At 36.4% G+C, this 17,176-nt stretch overlaps 1 protein-coding gene across 31 annotated transcripts in view; it reads right to left on the bottom strand.

The window, feature by feature from the left end:
* The window catches only part of rims2a (regulating synaptic membrane exocytosis 2a), a 1,351,795-nt gene that overhangs the window by 796,587 nt on the left and 538,032 nt on the right, over positions 1-17,176 (bottom strand). The gene's annotated exons all lie outside the window — the stretch shown is intronic.

Here is a 17,176-nt window from a genome sequence, read left to right as displayed (position 1 = left end):
ACTGCAGGTCTGACATTGTGGTCAGCAACACAGGAGCGTCGCAGGGGACTGTACTTTCTCCGGTCCTTTTCAGCCTATATACATCGGACTTCCAATACAACTCGGAGTCTTGCCATGTGCAAAAGTTCGCTGACGACACTGCTATCGTGGGTTGCATCAGAAGTGGGCAGGAGGAGGAGTATAGGAACCTCATCAAGGACTTTGTTAAATGGTGCGACTCAAACCACCTACACTTGAACACCAGCAAAACCAAGGAGTTGGTGGTGGATTTTAGGAGGCCTAGACCCCTCCTGGACCCCGTGATCATCAGAGGTGACTGAGTGCAGAGGGTACAGACCTATAAATACCTGGGAGTGCAGCTGGATGATAAATTGGACTGGACTGCCAATACTGATTCTCTGTGCAAGAGAGGACAGAGCCGGCTATACTTCCTTAGAAGACTGGCGTCCTTCAACATCTGCAATAAGATGCTGCAGATGTTCTATCAGAAGGTTGTGACGAGTGCCCTCTTCTACGCCGTGGTGTGCTGGGGAGGCAGCATTAAGAAGAAGGATGCCTCATGCCTGGACAAACTAGTGAGGAAAGCATGCTCTATTGTAGGCACAGAGCTGGACAGTTTGACATCCGTGGCAGAGCGACAGGCACTCAGCAGGCTCCTATCAATTATGGAGAATCCACTGCATCCACTGAACAGTGTCATCTCCAGACAGAGGAGCAGCTTCAGCGACAGACTGCTGTCATTGTCCTGCTCCACTGACAGACTGAGGAGATCGTTCCTCCCCCAAACTATGCAACTCTTCAGTTCCACCCGGGGGAGTAAACGTTAACATTATTCAAAGTTATTGTCTGTTTTTACCTACATTTTTATTACTCTTTAATTTAATATTGTTTTTGTATCAGTATGCTGCTGCTGGAGTATGTGAATTTCACCTTGGGATTAATAAAGTATCTATCTATCTATCTATCTATCTATCTATCTAATAAATTTCATCTGCCACAAATCTGTCCAAGCATGTATGTTATCCAAGTCTTTCTGTAATGATATAATGGATTCCAAATTATCTGCTAATCCACCTATCTTGGTATTTTTTTTCATCTGCAAACTTAACCAGCTTGTTACTTATATTCCTGTCCAAATCATTTGTATATATTAAAAATAGCAGCAGCCCTAGTACTGACCACTGAGAAACACCACTCTTAACATCAACCAATTCTGATGAGGTTCCTCGCAACATCACCCTCTGCTTCCTGTGTCTGAGCCAGTTCTGCACCCATCTAAAAACATCACCCTGAACTCCCACTTCTTTTAGTTTGATGCCCAACCTCTTATGTGGCACCTTATCAAATACTTTCTGAAAGTCAGGATGAATAATATCATATGCTCCACTTTGATCATATCCTTTTGTTGCTTCCTCATAGAATTCAAGCATGTTAGTAAAACACACCCTCCCACTTCTGAATCCATGCTGACTGTTCCGAATAACTCCTGTCCTTGCCAGGTGTTGCTCAATCTTATCCTTAATAATTCCTTCTATTAATTTTCCTGTGATGCATGTTAAGCTTATTGGCCTATTACTGTAGTTGCTTGGATCTGTCCTGTCACCCTTTTTATATAATGGGATGATATTTACCATTTTCCAATCCTTCGGAATATCTGCAGTGCACAGTGAATTCCTAAAAATACGTGTCAAGGGTTTATATATGTACTCGCTAGCTACTTGGTAAATATTATCTGGTCCTGGTGATTTGTTTGATTCTACCAAGACAATTTTTCTTTCTTTTTAGTTTTTGTTTTACTGATTCTGTTTTATATTTGAGAGAGGTTTTTTGACTGTAATAAAATAACAATATCATTTTCTAGTTGTGTTACCCAGCTTTACCCAGCAAATTTCCTAAGACAATGAGCCTTGCTTATAGTGCCAAGGGTTAATGGATATATCCAAAGTACTATATAAATAATTGAGTACTTTCTGCATATAATATGTGCTGTTGTTTTACTAATATTATTAGTTCACTGAGACTTGTTACTCTTGAACATGCTACATACAATTTCCCATGAGAAAAATATTACTGCTGTAGATCAATTCTTGTATTTCCTAGTGACCTGGATTTTGTTGGTTGTCATTGCAAAACACTATTTTAGAAGAAACTGTATACATTTGAATTCAAACAGGTAACGAGTAGGAATAAACTAAAATTTTAGTTTAAATATAATTTCTCCCTAAGGCATATTGTATAAAAATGGCAGTGTCAATCAGATTTGAATATAAAACTTTGACCTGTAGTCTTTTGAACATTACAAAGTTTTGGAGAGTTTAGCTCAAAAGCAATATACATTAATTCATACTTTACTTTAACTTATTACATACAGCATTGAATTTTATAGGCTGCAAATTTGTGTGGCCCATGGAATCAATGTTTATAGCATTGTACAGAAAAGAAAAGATCAAAATAAATAATATCATGAACTATGTAGCATGTCCAACTTCTCTGTGTTCTGTCTGTAGAAGACACCTTTATTCAAGCTGTGCAAGCATTTAGGCTAACCAAGGCATGCTGTCACTTCTGGCTCAAGGTGGGCTGGTACATTTTTTTATTCTATATGCAGTTTCACAGTTGTTATACTGGTTTAGTATAACCTCTCTTTGTTTACCCTCCATAAAGTATGTTCTATAACTTGACATACAATTAGCCTTTGTAATTGTTTCCTATGTACTGCCTGATTATGCACAATTCCATGACCAGTTTTTTTTAATAAAATATACTTTTAATATTTACTCTGAGTCAGCACAAACTAGCATGCACATATTTTACCAACTACAAGTTTAAAAGGTTAGTTAAAGGATTGGATAAACTGGAAAGTTTTACATTCTCTATGAAAAGTAAGTGGAAACATAGTAACTGGTAAAAGAAGTACTCTTGCTAAAGAGAGGCAGAGAATCAGCTGTGTAATAACTTTAAGCACAATTTTAGTGAACTCTGTTTAACATACGTAGAATTTTAGTACAATAAGATGACACTCAGATGATTAAATCCAGTGTACTAATGAATGAACTCCCAGGTATAAACACAGACATTTTCAGGAAAACAGAATAAGAGCTTTTCTTCATTAAAATGGAACTTAATTTGCTACACAACTATTTAATTATAATTCTGCAGATTGTACACTATACTTAAATTGTACGTTTGCTACAAATTTCAGGTGCTAACATAAGTCACATGTATATTTTATATTATGAGTAAACATCTATATTGTTTAAGCTTTATCAGAGCAACTAATGTTTATTATTAAACAGTTTTACTTTCCATGTTAATAAGTTGAAATATGTAAAAAAGCTATGTTTATAACTATTGTATATATTTATTTGTTTGTTTTAGTTATACATTTCTCATAAAAAGTTTCCAATTACATTGTCAGCCAAAAATGGAATTATTAATAAAAATACAGCTTTAAGAAATACTGGCAGATCAAAAACACTGGCTACTGGTTATTCACATATAACACACAAAGATGAGGATGACTTTTTTGTGATGTCAATAAGGTTTACGTATTTGTAATACAGTGGGCACATAGTGGGGTTGCTCAGCTGGGTATAGAAAGCAAATGGTAGTTTTCAACAATCTCGTGGTCAGTTGTTTATTAGCATTATCACAACTCCAAGGGACTCTTAACACATTCTTCGATGTAATATACTGTACCTACTACATTTAGTTCAAATCACCCTCATACTCCTCATAATGATTTGTGGAGTGCGGCGTAGCATACTTTTGGGTATGAAAATATCTGAAATAGCCCTAACTAGACTTAATTCCAGATAAAAATAATTGTATCAGCATAACTGTAGCTCTATATGAAAAACAATTACATCACAAGTAATTCACTGAATAGTTGGTACTGTATTTAGGCATACTTGTACTTCTTCATTCTTCATTTAATGTGAAGTTACTATATCACATTAAAAGGTTTCACCCACCTCATTCCACTTCATGATACTCATGCTATTTATTATGATCTGCCATCTACACAAAGAACTATCAGATTACATTTTCTCTTGCACTTTTAATAATGCAGACAACAAGAACTTAAAGGAGACAAACAATGGGCATGCATGCATGTGTGCATCTGTGTATGAACCTGCACAGCATCATCTTTTGAAAAGCCAATACAAATAGAGTGTTATGTATACTATGGAATAAAATAAAGCTACTACATGATGTATACCCGAAAACTGACCTTAATAGTTGTATAATTTTAAGAATGGCCTAACTGTTTCAAAACTAAAAAGTACCAGTTTATAGTTCTTAGCTAGGTCAGACAGCCACATTGTGTACTGCTCAGTTAAGAGAACCTGAGTCCCACAGTTCAAAGGAATCTGGAGCCACTACATTGATTACTAACACGGAGGCATTTTAACTACAGATGTCTGCTCCTAACCTTGATTCTATGACTGGTGCATGATTTAAAGGATAGTCCTCGTTAAAAGAAAAGTAATTCTAGTATTGAAAAGGCAGTTGAGTTGAAGGCTTAATTGGAGAATGAAAGATATAAAGATATAAGAGAGATGCACAGTTAAAGGATACAGTTATGTACTTTTCAAGGTTAAGTTAATTTTTCACCATCATGTTATGCTGTTTTTTAATTTGCTACAGGAAACTGTGTGAAGTGTTTTCTTAAAAATTTTAAAAATACAGTGCCTGTTCTTGTGGTTTAAAATGGAGCCTAGGTGGCATTTGGTGTAAGCATGAACAAAACGTTTTAAAATAAATACTCCAAAAAGACATTACCTACAAATTTGTTAGTGCTCCTCAAGAAAAGAAGAAAAACACCCAATTGTCTCTGAAATAATTTGAATCTGACAAAAGTAATTGGCACCTATCATTGATTATCATGTATTTAACAAAAATCAGACTTTGCTTTAGAGCTTTGATTCAACAGAATAGCTCAAATAAAAACACAAATGAAAACTGAATGGACAACAATGATGGAGCCCTTAAGCTAGTGGTTCTCAGATTGGATCTGTTATGTTCCCCTTTGGAAGTAGTTGCCCTTTCATAGCTCCCTACCCCACATACACACCTTACCTGCACAATCTTTTGGATCATATATATATTTGCATGTTTCCTTTCACTTTTCTTTCAAGGGTTTCTTTTATGCAGGTAAAAATGCACATTTTATGCTCTTTTGTCATTTAAGTCTCTGTATGCTTTTTCAAAAATATTGAGCAAAAAGAAGTGCTTAAGGATGAACTGCAACTACCTTTGCTAGAAGGATAAACAGTAAATACAACCAGTGCAAAAATAAATAATAATAATAATAAAATAAACAGTAAAAAATAATAACTTCAAAAAAACCAAGTCACCAAATAAGAATTCACTCAGTTTCTGAGTTGTAAACCTCATTCTCAGGGTGGTCAGATGTCATCTCATTGAGCTAGTCCTCTTCAGGAGAGCTGAAATCAATTGTTTTTGCTGCATTGAAGGGATTTATCACTGAACACAAGTGAATCCTGTAACACTCAATGAGTCTTCAGCACCCGTCAGTAGGTCATTTGGTCCACACTTTCTGAGCAAATCACTCCAGACTGCATGTTTCAGTTCTTTCCATAGATATTTGATAGGATTCAAATCAGGGCTCATAGAAGGCCACTTCAGAATACTCCTAGCCATTCTTGGGTGCTTTTAGCTGTGTATTCTGGGTCATTATCCAGTTGGAAGTTTCAGACCTACAACTGAGACAGAAGTTTCTGATATTGGGCAGTACATTTCACTCAAGAATGGCCTGATATTCTTGTGATTTCACTGCTCCTTGCACAGACTCAAGGCACTACATGCCAGACACAACAAAGCAGCCCCAAAACATAACCAAACCTCTCACATTTCACAGTAGGTATGGTGTTATTTTCTTTGAAACCTTTTTGTCACCTGTGGACACAGAGCTTATATGACTTGCTAAAAAGCTTCAGTTTAGTCTCATCTGTCCAAAGGACATTCTCCCAGAAGCATTGTGGCTTTCCAATATGCATTTTAGCAAATTCCAGTCTGTATTTTTTATGTTTTTAATGGCGTCCCCCTGGATCTTCTTCCATTGAGCCCACTGTCACTCAAAAAGTGACAAATTGTGGGATCAACAGATGGACCTTGACCTTGGAGTTCAGCTTGTATCTCTTTCAAAGTTGTCCTTGGCTTTTTGTCTGCCATTCTCATTTTCCTTCTGCCCATTCTAGGGTCAATTCTCCTCTTTAAGTCACATTCGGGGAGACTGTCTACAGTCCCATGGACCTCAAACTATTGAATAATACTTGCGGTTGTCAAGCTGCTTGGAGATAGTCTTATAGGCACTGCCTTTAACATGCTTGTTCATATTCAGTGTGAGACACACAATGATAACAAACAGCAGAGTGACTACTTTTCTCATTTAAATAGCCTGAATGACCTATTGCAAAATGGGAGACGTGCAATACTATTTAAAGAAAACAGCTAGTTTGAAAAATCACACTAATCCAATTATTTATGATTGTTTCTAGGGGTACCAATAAATGTGTCCTGCCATTTTATATCTTTGCAGAATAAGCAATACCTTATCTCTTTTCACGCCTGCTTTGCTTTACTCAATGACATATCACAGGCATGCAGGTATACGTACCACAATAGTTTTCATTTAATCACTTTTCAGGGAGTACACTGCACTTTTTCAATGAGCTGTAAGGGTACCAGCAAATTTGTCTAGGTCCGTAATCTCATCTCACTAACGTGTTTTCTAAGAAAACCAAGCACGAACACTAAACAAAAATAAAGCTAGCTTCAAATTAGTTAAACTTGGTACTGGTCTTGTTCCACTGTTCACTGCAACAACACATATACACAAGAATCTTATTTTATTATTACCACACTACAAAGTCTGGTTTTGAGCCACATCTAGTAACTGTACTATCTCAGGTACACTGCAACTGACCCACTGTAATTCTGAGGTATGTTTATGACAACAAAGAGAATTAATTTATGATTCTTGAAAATATTTTTCCTAAGTTAAGAACACGTTAAGGTTCAATTGTCTGTTCACAGAGAGCATTATGGGTGGAGTGTTCATGAAAGTAAGTAAGTAAAACAGCACAAAGCCAAAGCCACATTTGTCTGAATCTGTTTACCACTACCAAAATAAAACCATATACAGTAATCCCTCGCTATATCGCGCTTCGCCTTTCGCGGCTTCACTCCATCGCGGATTTTATATGTAAGCATATTTAAATATATATCGCGGATTTTTCGCTGCTTCGCGGGTTTCTGCGGACAATGGGTCTTTTAATTTCTGGTACATGCTTCCTCAGTTGGTTTGCCCAGTTGATTTCATACAAGGGACGCTATTGGCAGATGGCTGAGAAGCTAGATTGCTTACTTTTCTCTCTCTCTCTTGCGCTGACTTTCTGTGATCCTGACTTATGGGGATTGAGCAGGGGGGCTGTTCGCACACCTAGACGATACGGACGCTTGTCTAAAAATGCTGAAAGATTATCTTCACGTTGCTATCTTTTGTGCAGCATGTTGGTGCTTTGCATACTTAAAAGCTCGAAGGGCACGTATTGATTTTTGCTTGAAAGACAAACTCTGTCTCTCTATCTCTATCTCTCTCTCTCTCTCTTTGTCTGCTCCTGACGGAGGGGGTGTGAGCTGCCGCCTTCAACAGCTTTGTGCCGAGGTGATTCACATACTTAAAAGCCAAACATTGATTTGTTTGCTTTTCTCTATCTCTGTGACATGATCTGCTCCTGACACACTCCTTTGAAGAGGAAGATATGCTTGCATTCTTTTAATTGTGAGACAGAACTGTCATCTCTGTCTTGTCATGGAGCACAGTTTAAACTTTTGAAAAAGAGACAAATGTTTGTTTGCAGTGTTTGAATAACATTCCTGTCTCTCTACAACTTCCTGTGTTTCTGCGCAAATCTGTGACCCAAGCATGACAATATAAAAATAACCATATAAACATATGGTTTCTACTTCGCGGATTTTCTTATTCCGCGGGTGGCTCTGGAACGCAACCCCCGTGATGGAGGAGGGATTACTGTAGTATTAGCAATGGAAATGTAGTTTACTAGCAAACTGAATGATTTATTGATGAACAACTCTTATGTTTGGAGGTGCAGTTGCACTGTTGCCTTACAGAGCTCCTGCATCATGTGGAATTTGCCCCTTCTCCCAAAGTGAATGTGGATTTTTCTTTCACATCCTCAAAGTAAAAGTGAATTGGTGATTCCAAAGCAGTGAGAAATGGAGAGTGGATGAGTGTTTGTGTGAGTGGGTATAAATGACAACTTATTTATAACTAAAAAAGAAGTTACACAGTAAAAACAACTGTATAATGCATCCTTTACTAACCACAAAGCATATGACAGTGCAAGAATAAGGGTGAAAAAGGAAATTAGGAGGGCTAAAATGCAGCTGGAGAGAAATATAGAAGAAATGGTAAAAGATATCCCAAAAAGATTACTTTAATATTTTAGTAGTAAAAGAACAGTCACAGAGAAGGTGAAAAACATTAGGAATGGTAAAGGTGAGCTAGAGTATACAGACTGTGAAATATAGAAAAGTCAATACCACAGAAAAATTAATAGGGACTAATACAGAGGAACTAAGGGATCTGGATCTTTTAGAAGGAGAAGTATTGCTTAAATTAATTAGGCTGAAATCTAAGAAATCACCAGGAACAGATAACATTTATCCTTGAAGTTACTGAGTACATATACAAACCACTGACACTTAGTCTTTGAAAATCTCTGCACACTAAAAATTCTAAAGACTAGAGGCTAGTAAATATTATTCCATAAGCGCATGTATCATAGGTATATTAATGGAATCATCTATTACAGAAAAGATCCAACAGCACATGTCTATCACAGGTATACTAACAAAAGGTCAGCATGACTTCAGACAGGGAAGGTCATGTTTTTCTAATATGCTGGAAATCTATTAGGAAGCAACAAAAGTACATGATAAGAGTTGAGCATATGCTATTATTTATCTCGATTTTCAGAAGACTTTTGAAAAGGTACTACATGAAAGGTTAGTGATCAAACTATAAGAAGTAGGAATTCAAACAGCGGTGTGTAGGTGGGTAAAAAATTGTATCAAACACAGGAAGTAATGGGTTTTGGTGAGGGATACTTTATAACAGTGTTCTTCAACCTTTTTGCACCTGCGGACTGGTGAAAATAGGATAAATATTTTGCGGACCGGCTGAAAGCTAAAACACAAATAAAAACCAATATAGATAGTATTTTATTATTATATAGGTATCTCTATATATAATCTTCATTTGGATCTTGATCTTTGTTTGTCCACGAATTCATGTTCCCCTGACACTGCCTTGGTTGTTACTTTTCTTTACAAACACTGTCGATACCACTCTTTGTGTTTAGATCTGGCGTCGACACCGTGCTTTGTGTTTAGATCTGGCATCAACACCTGCTTCGTTGTCGAGACTGTGGTTTTTTCTGTTTCTATCCACCGTCGTTGGCAGCACTTTGTCCAAATCGAATGTTCACCCGCTTCTTGGAGTCAGCAGTCAGAGTATATAAGTCGGACACACTTCTGTGATTTTCCATCAGTTGGCGTTTGGAGTTCAAGAAAGAAACATTGGTTCTTCCTTACTCTTTGGATTGCCACAAAGCAACTTGCGAGATTGGAGAAAGGTTCAGAAGAGATCGTGAGAGGAACCGACAGCGTCGTGAAAACGAGACGGACTGTGAACGGAGAGAAGCAGAAATGCTCCTCCACCACCACATAATTACTATTCGGACAGTGATTCCGAGTAGGCCGTTCCTATCGAATCAATGTCCAAGGGTTTTGTTTTGTAATTTTGTTTCCTTTATAAAAAATCATAATACTGTGCGACGAAGGGCCCAGTTCATGACTGGCAGCCACGTTTTTGAACAGGGAGCCCTTCACAGACAACTTTAACACGCGCAATGTAGTTGTGCGCACATGGCTAGTATATTATACAGTTATACAATTACAATTTTTTAGTGCGACATCTGCTGCTGCTTCTTTGTTAGAAAATTTGATATATGTGGCTGCAGAGTTGTTTCTGAGAGACGAAGCGCTGCATTAACATCCATTCGATTTCTCTGTTTGGTTTTTGTTATTGACATGGCTGAAAAAGTCTTTTCGCACAAATAGGAAGTCGAAAAAATGACCAGTAATTTGATAGCTTTATAACTCAAAGATGGATATTTGTTTTCTAGCAATTTCCAAAATTGAGACAATGATTGCATTTTATGTCTGGACACCAGAAAGACATCAGAAGACAACTCAATCAGCTTTTCTTTTTCACGAGGATCAAGTGCACATGACTTTATATCTTCCAAGAATGGACTATTAATCCAGAGGTTACCTTTATGAGGATCCTCATTTTCGGGGAAATAATTATTAAAATTTTCAGCTAATGCTCGTAAATGTTGACTTATTATGTTGAATATGACCTTCTGGTTGACATCAGCAGCAATCAAAATTTCTTCCAAAAGTGGAAACATTTCTATATCTTCCTCTTGTAAGCGACTATTCCAAAGAGCTAGCTTCTTTTTGAACGCATCCATTTTATTTCTTAAAGTAAAAATATTTGTATATGACCCCTGCAGAGAAATATTAACTTCATTGAGGAGACTGAATATGTCTGCCATGTAAGCAAGCTTTGCCAGCCATTCTTCATTCAACAAAGGCTCCAGTTCAGACTTTCACTCTCGCAAATACTGCTTTACTTCTTCCCTCAGTTCGAAAAGGCACAAAAGAACCCTTGCTCTCCTGCATGGAGAAGGAGATGTTGGTGGTGTGACTCCATGCTCTCACATAGTGTCGTGAAGAGCCTTGAGTTCATAGCTCGACTACGAATTTCATTAATAATCTTCACCAGTCATGCTCGCAGCACCGTCAGTACACACTCCGACACATTTGCTCCTGTGCTTGAAAATACTCATCAAGAGCATTAAATATTTCTGAACCAGTGGTTCGTCCAGGTAAGTCGAGACAACAAAGAAGTTCTTCCCTTATGTCTTCATCTTCACTATACCTCATGAAGCAAAGTAGAATAGCATGATTACTCACGTCAGTTGATTCATCAAGTTGAATCGCAAATCATCTTGATTTCTTTATCCCCTCTACAACTTGATTTTCAATATCGGTGGCCATCTCAACAATTCTTCTCATAATGGTGGTGTCCAAAAGCGGTATGGCCTCTAGTTTTACAGCAGCTTGAGGACCTAAAATTTCTCGTACGACATCTAAGATGCAAGGCTTTACTAACTCCTCACCAATAGTAAACGTTTTTTTTCAATTTAGCTATTCGAAGCGCAACTAAATAAGATGCTTGAAGCAGCAACTTGTCACTAGTCATCATCATTTTCATTTGACTTTTCTGCATTTTTATCTAGTCACGTAATCTTTCAAAAAAGTCCAGTGGCTTATCAGTAAAATCTCTATGTTTCGAATGCAAATGACGAGCAAGTTTGGAAGGTTTCATAGCTTCATTTGACAGAATTTCGGAACATACTACACACAAAGGTCGTGGCGATAGTTCACTGCCAGGGGCTACAATGAAACCAAGCTTTAAATACTCTTTATCGTAATGCCTAACATAGTTTCCTTTTCTCTTTTTGGTTTGTATTTCACATTCCAAAGTATCAACGTATTTATTTTTCTGTGTTTCTCCTAAACTTAAAGCACTAGTACTTGGCATTCTTTCAGCACCATCACTAATTTTCTCCTGAATATTGTCCTTGCTTCTACTAAAGAACGTTAAAAGATTTTGTTGTTTGACTTTTTTTGTCTCAATTTTGTAGGCCCTACAAATTAAAAATTAAATAAAAATAAAAATTTTACAAAAGAAATAACCTGTTTTCCAAAATACTACAACAAAATATTAGAAAACAATACGTATGAGCAATAAAATAAGAATTGTGTGACGTGTTATCACCAGACGAGCGGACGCTATACTGACATTCAGCAGCCGTGCACTTCATCCACCGAACAAGCATCTGATGCAGCGCAGTCGACGGCATTTATTGGAGACCAGCATCTTAGAGAAGTCTCAAATGCACGGCGAAATCTGGAAACACGATCTAAAGTAGTATGAAAAATAGCCGCGAGAGGCATTGTATTGGGGCTAGTAAATATTTAAATAAATCATGGTTCGGACAAAAGTTAGCTTCTGCGTTGACTAAAAAAATGTGCTATATACTCGTGAACAGAACTGTGCATCTACACGATTCGGTTGAAATTTTTCGCGGACCGGCACCAGTCCACGGACCACGGGTTGCAGAACACTGCTTTATAATAATTAGGTGATGTTAAAAGTGGTGTCCCTCTAGGATCAGTGCTGTGCTTTTTGATATACATAGATGATCTAGACAAGAATATAATCAATAACCTGGTTATGTTTGCAAATGATAAAAAATAGGTGATTTTGGTTTTTATATTACTAAAAAGACATAGCAGCTTTGTAGAATGTTCAGGAAAGTGCAACTGGGCTGAAGTGTTAAATTATGAAATGAATTAGTGCAATGGATCCCAGCTATTACTTTAGAATAAATTTTACAACATTAACACAGAGTCATAGTTGGAGTCTGCTGGTTAGGGCATATTTTGCACAAATATTAGAATTTTTTTTTCTTTACACAAAGAGCCATAGAAAATTTAAATATATGGAAATATATGGTGGAGATTAGGACTTTAGGGACCTTTAAACATTTACTTAATGTTATTTTGGACAATCTAAGTCAGTAGAATGGATGAGTTTACTGGGCTGAATGGCTTGCTCTCATGACAACTGTTCTAATGTTCTAATAGTTTTTGTTACCTCCCTTCACCACTTTTAACTAGCCTTACTAGATTTTTTGTTGTTTTTGAATAGCATGGTGTTTTCTGGCTTAGTGTATCCCTCTCAGGAATCTACGTATAGCTCTGTTTCGGTGTCCCTAATGATCATATACTGTATGACTAAAAAAGCACCTACTGGTCTGTGTTGTGAAGGCTCTTCTGGCCAGTAAAGAGTTGAGCATAAAATTTAATGGTGGAATTTGGTGAGCTCTCATGTTATAGGTAAAGCTGGTGCCGAAGTATGGAGGTGAGAAATTTTTACCTAAGCCCAAGGTGCAGATAGGTGTTTATTATTTTCCTTATTTATTTTATCCCTAATATTGAAATAATATTTTGATCAATAAAACAACTTATTTTACTTCTGCTTTCATTGACATGATTCTGGATCAGAGACACTATATCACAGCCCCACAAGCATGGCATACTAGTTCAACACTATATTTATAATTCATTTATCCCAAAAAATCATAATATGTACTAAGTAAGAACAAAATCAAAAATTAAACAAGCAAACTATGATATTACAGCAGAGTAATGCACGAATTGCATTACCTACAGCCAGGAAATAAACTATCCTTTACATTTACACTCTAAATACTTAGAAGTATGTACATTAAAACAAAGCTAATCATTTTTTAACATCATGTATGTCACAAAGTAATCCTCAAAAGATTACACAAAAAGTTGAGTGAAAAATCTCATTTTACTATTATTAATATTCATGCAAGCAATCATCCATTTCTCCTTTTGCATACCTCACTTTAATCTAATTATGAAGGATCAAAGTGGGTGAAAGCCTGATCCAATCTGGAGTCATTTTTCAAAATAACACACAGTCACTTTTTCAAGACACAGGGAAATAACAACAGCAATGCAACAAAAAAAAAATCAACAAAATCATTTACAGTTTAGGCAATGTTCGGAATCCACTAGGCCAGGACTAGCATGGAAATAGAAAGAGTTAATTTTCGACCTTTCGGAGAAAATGAACTAGTAAGAATGTTTTTACATTACATAATGTAATATAACATTCTCAACCCCACTGAACCCAATTCAGGATTGCAAGATGTTTTGGGTTACATCTTTATATACATAGAATAAGTTTTGCATTTTAGACTATGAACTGTTATTAAGAAATCCAGTTAAATTTAAACAATGATTTTGTATTGCTACAATAAATACATATTTAATTTAAGGTAGCAACTTACACACAAGGTGTTGAGTCAGCAGGACAACACCATATTTCAAAGTTTTTTGTCTATGTTGCAATAAACCCATAAGTCAATCAAAAACAATATTAGTATTTTTACATATCCAAGAGAGACTTCTTTCAAGTAAATAATATGTTTCCATGTTGTCAGCTCTCTTTCATTGGTAAAATATGTTGTATATGATTTGCACATATATGCTGAAGCGAGTGGCGTATCACACCTGAGAAAATCTGCTTTTATCAGCTATTCCAAGATTATACAGCCAAATACAGTGAAAGGCTCAATACCACTAGATGCTGAGATTCAGAGCATTCCAATGATGTATAGTTGTCTATGATTGGTCATTCATTCCACGTGTCACAGCTGTGTGTAAAAAGCAAGAGACATTTTGGGCATGCAACTGCTCATGTTTATGCTCATGTTGTGCACAAATTTCTATGAGAGTGTAGGAAGATTGTTTGGTTGATGTGCAAAAAGACTTGAAGTTTGTACTAGGGAAATGTCTTCTTCTTCTTCAAGAAAGAAAACATACGGTTGAAGAAGTCCTAGAAAAGTTACAGAATGCTAGTGACATAGAATACAAAGATCTTGAGTCAGATTCAGATCACAGTTTTGACTCTATTGGGAATGACGCATTTGCTGAAGGACTTGTTACTATCCTTAATTTTTAAGAACTGCTTACAGTATAACTTTGCAATTTTGCAGTTCAAGTGTCATGGGTCCAGTTACCATACCCAGATGCTGTCTGCTACTTGTTCTCTCGATGTTTGTTTTCAGAGCAGTGCGGTTTCAATTTGAACTTAAGAGTACAACTAAACGTTTTTTAGCGTATCAGTGGGTACTGTTATGATGTACCTGCGGATCCCAAAGTTTCATGTGAGGACACCCCCTAAAATTGAATAACATTTTTGTAACATATAATGCCACTGGCATTGCTAGGTCACAACCACAAGAGAAAAAAGCAGTTTCAGCTACTGATTTGTTCACGGCATAACCTCTCACTCACACTCACTGATCAACAGAGCTGTAAGATATTTTTTTATCCCGTTTCTAATCATACTCTATACACCACTACCCTCTACCCCACATGCAGAAACAAGCACAATTACAAACAGGGAACTAAACTGAAAAGCAGCTTTAAGCGGATGGGGAAAGCAAGCACTTGGTGAAGCGATAATGATTAGAAACAGGATTAAAAATCTCACACAACACTCTGTCTTCAGTGGCAGAGAGGGTTGGGGGGCAAGGCATATTATACCATGAACAAGTCTCATGGGCTCGCAGCTCAGCAATAGTCATCTGCAACCTAAAAGTTGGTTGAGGTTAAGGTGTAAGTATGGTGTGTGTGTGACTAGCCCCGTGCTCAGGGCTGCCAGTTTCTTGTCCTGTGTCCAGGGCTGACAGGAAAGACATTGTCCTCACCCCCATAACCCAACAATGGGAGAAGCTGTGTGAATACTGAACAAAATGTAATGTTTCTCTGTGCCTAGTGGTAAACAGGACTGGCAGACATGAAAAATTATTTTGAAAGTAAATATGTAATTATACATAGTACATAGTTAACAAATTGTTTGCTCAGAGTGATATATAAAAGTGTGTGAGTGTGTTTGTATGTATATATTTTTTGTATTTCTGAAAATTAAAAAGATTTAGAGCTGCAACTGCAATGCTTCTTTTGAGAGATTGCTTTGGCATAAGAAACTAAATGTTTCCAAAAAGTGACGCTATGTTTCCAGAAAGGGAGTCACCTTATGCCAAACTGTATAACTTTGCAATGTATGGGAAATTACATCTAAATATTATACAATGATTGTTGACAGACTGGGGCACAAAAGAAAATTGATTTCAGGATTTTGCATCATAAAATATCTTGGTTATGTACTTTAAAATCAAGTTTTGTGGAGAGAAATCCCTAAAGCAGCAATCTTTTGTGTTTTATTTAGTTGCAATTGGGGAAAACAAAGGTTTTTATTGATATAAATACTTTCTTTTAAAAATGTGGACTATTACTTTTATACTCATTACTCTTCAACAATTTGCGGATTACAAGCAGATAAATAGCCATTCATTCATGGGTATGTAATTAGGTGAAATAATACCAAAAACCAATAGTACCAAAAAGTAATGGAGACTTGCATGTCTTTTTTATGACATTTTAACAGAGATTTTTAATTATATCCTTTAAACATACAATACAGAGAAGCACAACTTCAGTTGTATACTCTGTGACCATTCTGACAGGGCTTATAATAAACCAGAAACATAATTATATAAGAAGCACAGTGACACAAGATGCAAATCTAAGCACTGTTCAATAAGATAAACCAAATCATCTACTGTAACAGTATGTGTTATTACTATGGAAAGAAAGCAGAGTTCCAAATAAAGCACATGCAAACATAATCCACCTATTTTAAATGAAAAAATAAGGAACTGAACCAAGAACTAATTCCTGTATGAAAAAAATACTAGGCCTGCTTAAATATGCTGCTTAGTACAACTGAGTCAATTTTGAAGATAATCTAATTAATTTTCATCAATTCTTCACATTAGTATTGTGTCTTTTTTGAAAGTTCTTAGTAAAGTTCTGTCAGCATCTTCTTCAAATGAATACACAAATCACAGCATGATTTAATAGATAGATAGATAGATAGATAGATAGATAGATAGATAGATAGATAGATAGATAGATAGATAGATAGATAGATAGATAGATAGATAGATACTTCACACATTAATACAATTTTGTTTAAATTATTTTTTATGTTATTGTTGTTGGCCAGTACAACTTTCATAACTTCTAAACTAGACGACATAAACAATTAACAAAAGCCAATTTTTTAGAGTATTGACTTCATTAGAGTTAATGAAAGTAGTACCTCCCAATTTCGTACAAAGAAAAGTAAAATGCAGAGTCTATTATTCCATATAATTAAAATGACAGCTAAGTTTAGCTAGTATCTGGATGTGTTGGTTAGGATTGAGTTCTGGGTTCTGTCTGCGTATGTTTTCCATCAGATGCTCCTGTTTACATCATGTGGTTGTACATGTGATTGGACCCTGGAATGGACTGTGCAGGGCTTTTTCCTGCCTTCACCCAA

This window comes from Erpetoichthys calabaricus, chromosome 13, assembly GCF_900747795.2.
Source record: "Erpetoichthys calabaricus chromosome 13, fErpCal1.3, whole genome shotgun sequence".
NCBI classification, from domain to species: Eukaryota; Metazoa; Chordata; class Cladistia; order Polypteriformes; family Polypteridae; genus Erpetoichthys; species Erpetoichthys calabaricus.
This window is presented reverse-complemented; position numbering and strand designations above follow the sequence as displayed.